At 31.0% G+C, this 8,083-nt stretch overlaps 1 pseudogene; it reads right to left on the bottom strand.

Moving 5' to 3' along the window:
- Positions 1-1,825: 1,825 nt before the first annotated feature.
- LOC125809125 (homeobox-leucine zipper protein ANTHOCYANINLESS 2-like) lies at positions 1,826-8,053 on the bottom strand (annotated as a pseudogene).
- Between the last annotated feature and the right edge of the window lie 30 nt (positions 8,054-8,083).

The following is an 8,083-nucleotide window of genomic DNA, read 5'->3' on the forward strand; positions in this document are numbered from 1 at the left end:
TCTCTTTTCGGTGTAGGATAGACACCGGATTCCATGTTGTTGTTCACATGTGGTCTATGTCGGTTAATGGCAAACGTCCAACAATAATGAACTAAGGTTACTTTCTAAAGTATTTCATAAGTGTGTTAAAGAGGTTTAGCTTGCAGTGACCATGATTATGACTTATATTTTCTAACATGTTATTTTATGATTTAGCTTAGTCATTGCATGTCATGTAAAGACTTTTTAGCATGATTTCATAACTCTTAAGCATTGCTATCATACTTAGTACACTGCGTGTACTAATGCATACTTGTGCCTACATTGTTTCACTAATGTAGAGTCTGACGCTCCTACTTCCATATTGGTGGCTAGTTGATCCTTTTGAGCTTTTGAAGATTGGTGAGTTCTCATGATTTGAGGGCCAAGATTATTTTATTGCTTTATGTCATTTCCATTTTCAGACTTTGTATGTGATGTATGGTTTATGTCCCAATCACTTTTCTTATGATGTACTAGATGACTTTGAGACTTATGTTAGCCTTCCACTTGTCAAACTTTCATTGATGTATGAAATGCTATCTTTTAAAGTCTTTAATTCTATTATCTTGTATGATGTATGCTAAGTGGCTTGTGTAGGGCCTCTTAGGGTTCTATAGGTCATGTTATGCCTAGGATCTACTTTGGGTCATGACAAAAGACATTCCAAATCAAGAGGTCGTTGTATGCCTATATGTGGATGCCATGTTGATAATGAGCCACAACATTGCTAATGTAAAATCTACTAAGCATATGCTCGCCAGTAAGTTTGATCAGAAAGATCTAGAAGTTGCCGATTTGATATTGGGAATTAAGATTCATAAAACTCCTCATGGTCTAGATTTTTCTTAATCTCATTGTATTTGAAAGGTACTTGAAAAGTTCAAGTACTTGAATTTCAAAAGGGAAAAGAAACCAATTGATGTGAACCTTGATCTTGCTAAGAATAAAGGTGAAAGTCAGTCTCAATTGAATTATGCTAGAGTATTGGAAAGTTTGATGTACGTCATGAATTGTACACGACCAAACATAGCATGCTATATAAGTAAACTGAGTCGATACACAAGTAATCCCAGTCAAAATCATTGGATGGCAATGAAGTGGTTTTGGGGTACTTAGAAGACACTCAAAACTATATTTTGCATTACAACAAATATCCAACAATTGTTGAAGGATATAGTGATGCAAATTGAATTATTGGGTTAACTGAAACTAAATCCACGAGTGGATATGTTTTCACTATTGATGGAGGAACAATATCTTGGAAATCATTCAAACAAACATGTATATGTTATAAAACATCAATCATCCAAATAATATGAATGTAAATATATTAGTTCGAGATCAAACCAAACAAGAGCCATAATGACTCGCCATTAGGTAACAAACAAGTGTACAAGTTTCAAAACTATAGCTTCTAAAGAATACAATGTTGTTACAAAGAGTTACCAAAATAAATGAGACAAATTTAGGATACAACACAACTAAACAACTCCTCTCAAACTTTCAAATTATTTTTCCCTCTCAAACTTAAAATTAACATACCCTTACACTTTCATGTTTCAAATCACCCCATATGCATAAGCGAACATTCAAGGGTCTTCCTAATTCCTAAGTCAATGCCCGAACCACCACTCTTGGATTGTGTTAAGAATCCGAGTTATCAATTCGGGCCCTTAACACTTACAAGAGTTCTTCTTTTTTTATTTTTGTGGTTCGTTCTTGACTCAGCTCCTTATAGTCCAATTATTTTTAAAAAGGGCAAAAAAGGAAATAAATAATAAGGGCAAAAAAGAAAATAAATAATTTAACTTTCACAATGTAGGGCTCCTTTGATTTTTTGGAGAGTGCATGAGATGAGATTATTGACTGTCTCAACAGATTCCACTGTTAGCTTAGCTGTAGGTAAGCTATTCACCAATATTTGAAAAGCTACAGTTAAGAGGGACCCACTTACTCTCTTATCTGGGCCTGGACCAAGCCCATTATTAAGACTTTTCACCAAATTAGGCCCATGAGACCGGGCCCATCTGGTACTATGGAAAATCCTGAAGGGAGTAGTGCCACGTAAGCAGAATCTCCACCGTTCATTACCAAATGCATTGACGGTATGTCAACTGGCGCGTATACTACAAGCGACCCTGATGCGTCTGTGCAAGTTTCTTGAAGAATTAACATGCTGTTTTGGCTCGCGTTCATCACCTATTTGATTGAGTGTGCACAAATAGATATAATTGAATTCGTATAAAATTGAATAAATATATAAACATATTATACATGATATAACACATATGAAGCTATATAACTTGTCACGTAGAACGTGAATTGTAAGATGTCAGGAAGAAAATATATATTTACTTATATAAATTTAAATATCTATTTATATACATACTCAAAATTTATAGTGCAAGTCAAGTGAGACCAAGTTAAAATACATATTTACCGTATTTGTTTATAGAACAAGGCATGTGATTCAACTATTCATGGAAATGATGTGACATCATGGTAGGCTGACCCATAAAAGTACTTTCTCCGTTCATAAATTCATTTGATATAAAATTTTAATTTTTTCAAAAAATATAATTATAATCTAATAGATATTGTGTAAATATAAATTATTTCATTAAGATTATGGGGTAACAGTAAAATTAAAGATTTTAAATTTTTTTTATGTATTTTCTATATATAAAAAAAAATTAAAAAAATAATATAAATTAAAATAAAAGAATCATTAGCAAGTGTCATGTGTTTTGACTTTTGGTAACTAGGTGAAAATTCTAGGGCAGAGAGCCCAGATCTGCAATCAACTGTCCTCACAGATACTTCCAAAATTCCTTATTTGTCTTTTTCAATTTAACCTTTTTCTAATGAAAAGACAAATGCATTTCATGTTTAAAAAAAGTCAAATCATTTACCAGTTTTTCATTTTATATGCACACACATTACACAATTATATTAGATCACAAATTTTAGAATTTTTTTTTTAAAAAAAATTTGTGTCAATTCAAATTATATCAGGTAAGAACGCTTACATTAGCACGAAGGAGGGAGACACAGTTGCCATGATCTTGTTTAGCAATATGTGCCATTTCTTGCATAGGACCACCATTTGAGAGTATGTCCCATTCACTTCTCAGCTGTTCATCACGCAGAAAATCGAAAAGTCTTTGTGGGGAAACAGGCAACCAAACAGATGTTGCAGCGTTTACAACAATCCCCGGTGGCTCACCGGGTCATCTACACTCTTTCGAGTCAAAACACGAACATAATCCTCCACAATTATTACCTACACAATTAAGTTTGTTCCATTTGTGTATGGAGGAAGCAAAACACCACTACAAAAGTTGTTGGTCATACGTTTGCTAACTTTAACATGCTCCTCCTTCCACTTGGTGTTAATGCTGCATTTCAATTATTTAAATCCTAAATTAGTTAAATTTACTAAAAGTATAATAATTTTTTATATTGTCAGTGTATATACCTGTGTGATCCCTCGAGGGCACAGCAGATGACATGAGGATTGCAAGGCATTCACACTGGCGTTGGAGGGTAACAACCCATTTTTGTGCACCAAAGCCCATGCCGGCACTGATCAATGGACGGTAAAGCTGATGAACTACACTCTCGTCGTATTCCACATGTTCTACCCATGTATCTATATATATATTATATACATTGTAATAAATATCAATAAATTACACAAATCATCTCCAGTTTAAAATTATTTTACTTCGATTTGATGAAAATAAAATATTTAAATCATAAATATAAGTATAAAAGTATATGAATCACTTTTATATTTATACTAAATGATATATATCATTATTCAGTTCTGAATCACGAAATTGATGATGACATATATCAAGGCGTATAAAAAAAATATCTTTTAGATACTCACGTGACAACAAAATAATAGTGGGTCTTGGGGGTTTGACTAAAAGGTACTCTACTTCACTAATTAAGTAGAAAAACAAACACATCATAATGCTGGAACCAGGTAATACATAGTTAGATGAATTTAATATGGACATATGGTACTGATCGAGACAGAATCAGAGATTGGAATATAAAGATCAAATACATTGATTTTCAAGTATTGAGACTTACCTGCATGCATTTTTCTTCTAAATTATATGATAGTAATGTGTCAAAAGGCCAAAAATATAAGTAACTGTTATAATTATAACCTTGATTTTTCACATTTTATGATAATACTCTCTTCCATCCATTTTGTTTATCATGTTTGTATCCTGCAACATGCTTACGAAATATTTTACTAAAAAAATATTTTAACTAAATTGCTCATATTTATTGCTTGGTTTCACTTTAATACAATATTATTTATTAATATTTATCTCTGTACATTTGTTGAAGTAAACATACAATTTAAATAGATGATTAATCTTTTTATTATTTTTTTAAAAAAGACAAATATTTTGAAATTTGAACCAAATATATTAACCCTGACAAAGTATAACAGACCCAAGGGAGTAGTATATTATCATTATTAATTTGATCTTAAGCAGGAAAGTTGCTTAACTTTGAAGATTAAAATAATTAAATACTCTCGTCGTTCGTTTTTAGTTAACATGTTGTGATTTTCGAGAGTTAATTTAACTTAGTATCAAAGCTAAATTAGATTAGATTAATCAATATTTTAAAAATAAAAATTATAGATTTTCAAAAACTACACAAAAAGTACTATGAGTTGCAACTTTTTTTTCATATCAATAGGATGAATAAATATATCTAAAAATACTAGTCAAAATTCATATAATTTGACGCACAAAAAGAAAATTATGATAACTAAAAATGAACGGAGGAAAATACTTTTTCCTAACGAAAAATTTTTGGTCCTTGGAAAAACATTTTGATAAGGTTCAAAAAACTCTCTTTGTTTGTGATCAAATCTTCACCGAAAGACTAGTCGTTTAGTGAGTGATTCGGTGAAACTTCAAGTTTAATGTCCTACTTTCTTCGTTTCAAAAAACAATTGTTGTCTTTATTAAAAATATTTATTTTAAAATAATTGTTATTTTAAAAATTCAAGACAAAAATTAAGTATTTCTTTTTTTTTAATTTATGTGGCACTATATGATTTGACATAAAATTTAAAAAGAAAGAAAAACTTTTAAATTCACGGTCTAAAATAAATCTCAAATATTTATATGATTATAAATTATTTCATGTTTTAAAGTCAAATTATTTTTAACTATAGAAAAGTGACTTTTTTTTAACATACTAAAAAGAAAATAATGTCACATATATTTGAAAAGAGGGAATAACTTTTTTTACATTATTCTTAATAGTTATTGTCCTAAATGCTACAAACACCTCAATTATAAAACAAAGAGTTAATATTTAATGAGTAATATATTGATCTGTACTTTACTTGTCTATTCTATTAAAAATATATTTTCATTTTTATTCGTTCAGTGTGAAAAATCAAAATGTAATTTATCGCTTAATTTCTAATTTACTCTTATTATTTGATATAGTTATTTTTTAATACATTTCTCAAAGCATTGAATTACTCCCTATAATCCAATATAAATAAATTGTTAGGATAAAACACACCTTTTAAGAAAAATATCTAGGATATTAATCAAAAGAGTACTTTGTCAATGTTATTCTTTTGATTCCCAAACTCTTTTTAAAAATAGCAATAGTCGTTATTTGAAATTTAAAAATAATTGAAACCTCCATTAAAAGAAGGACGATTTTGAAAAAAAAATAATTAATACATTTTAAAACTTTAAACAATTCATTTGTTCTGAAACTTACAAAAAGTTTCAAACAACTCATCTATATTGGATGAGAGGAGTATTATATTCAAAAGATTATATAACAAAATTGTCATTCTATTTGTTATTTTCAAGAAATTTGACAAATTAATATAAAATATATAAAAATAGAAATAAAAATAAAATTATCAAATATCCTTGCTAATTAAGTAGTATTTTCTTAGGAACTGTATAAAAAAAATATAATAAATATTTTGAAATGGAGGCATTAGTTATCCTAACAAACTCATTAAACATCAAAGGGCAAGGACACCTACCCTTGGATGACAGTTGGATATGTGTAATAAATTAACACAAGTTCAAGTTTTAATTTAAGCAATTTATTATTTTATTTTTTCGATTACTATTTTAAATTTGATGATAAATGCATAATCATAAGAGAGTTTTAAGAAATTTACTTTGCTGTACCCATTGGGCATATCTTGCACTACCGCATCCAGAAGGCAATCTCCTGCAATTTGGAAAACTCGTTGTTTCTCTTATAGTATCAACGGAAACATCAACAACAGCCCAAACTCCTTCGGCGTGTTGTTTGCAAAACCTGAGGAATTTGAATTCTCTGATGGGTACTAATGGTGAGAGCACTTGTAGTTCGGAACGCATCTGAGTAAATAATTAAAAACATATTCAATATAGGAACATTTTTACCAAAATTAGTTAATTGGAGATTGCCTATATTAAATAGCATTATACTAAAAAGTGATTAATTATTACCAGCTGAAGTGCACCATTTCTAGTTCCACCAACACCACTTGATATCACATCTATTGTTGATGTACTTGCAATCAAACAAGGAAACATTTCTGCCCATTTGTTCTGTCAAATATTCAAACTAACAATAATTACGTTTCAATTTCAAATAAATTATAGTCGACTAATTAAGGAGAGGGTTCAAAAATACTGACCGAGTCCATTAATGTTTCAACAAGAGCCAAACTATTGATGATTACCATGCCGGTCTCCCTGGAACCCTCGGAAACAAAATTAATCGGCTTCAAACCAATACAAGGAGTAAATTTCCTCATGTACTCGTCATGATTCAATACTTCTCCGCCACATAATTCCCTGTTCCTTAGCCATAGAGGATCGTCAGTTTTTGCCATTTTAATTAATTCATCCATAGCTGCTAAAGCAAGCTCCAAATACACAGATCTATCAAATGACATTTCAATGCCGGTTGTTTGTCTCGTATGAGGCAATACTGGCAACGGATTTGAAATTCCTACACCAAAATCAGGTTTAGCTCTAAATCCATTGTTTCCAACTTGGAGTTCCAAGGTAGAATTAGGCAATGGTAATGAAATGGGCCCGCCTATGAATTTGCCAGCAAGTGCATTAACTCGATGAAGTTCATCTTTCAATCTGGAATTCTCGATCCGTAGATGTTGTTCTTCAAAAGATACTTCACCAATTATTGCTGGACCACTACAGGTTGTGCAAATTGGATTCATTATAGCCTCTCTTATCGACATGTTTTCAGCTCGAAGTTTATCGTTCTCTTGTCGTAGAAACGAATTCTCATGGCGTTCGAGTTGGGTCTGGTGCAATAATAAATTTTAACAAATTACTCAACACTAATGTAATAATTGCATCTTTATCCAATTCGATGAATTTTACCTTCATTTGTGTTCTACGATTTTGGAACCAAAACTTAACTTGTCTTGTCTCTAAACAAAGTCTTCTACTCAATTCCATCCTTTGTTTCTCATCGGGATGAGGACACTCCTTAAAGAGTCTGTAAAAGTGTAGAATTATTAAAGAAAATTATGATTTGTTATGAAGAAAATAATTTAATGATCGATCTTACGATTCAAGTTGTTGAATTTGTTGAGGAGTGTGTCGGTGGTATCTTTTCCTTTTCCGTTGTGGTTTGTCATTATCAGCATCTTCATCATCTCCAGATGCAACTTCCAAATTATCACTTCCAGATCTACTTTCAGCTTGCTCTTCCTCTCTATTTCCTCTACCAATAATGTTATTATTATATCATTAGCTTCGTAGTAGTTCTCTTCAGCCATTACTGCAACTCCACCGGGGCCGCCTTCCCTTCCTGTTTGCTGCTCTCACCAAAAAAAAAAAAAAAAAAAAAAAGGTGTTTGGGTTAGAACAAAAGTAAAAAGAATTCGAATACCAAAAAAGACTTTCATTTTTTGGCATACAAGTGCAAGAGAGAGTCGAGGAGAGTTGAACATCGACTTGGCAAGTGATGGTAAATTTGTACTAATTGACATGTTATTGTTGCTTCTCATGTTGTTTGCTAT

This window comes from Solanum verrucosum, unplaced genomic scaffold (assembly GCF_900185275.1).
Source record: "Solanum verrucosum unplaced genomic scaffold, falcon-dt-bn FXZP01000248.1, whole genome shotgun sequence".
NCBI lineage: Eukaryota > Viridiplantae > Streptophyta > Magnoliopsida > Solanales > Solanaceae > Solanum > Solanum verrucosum.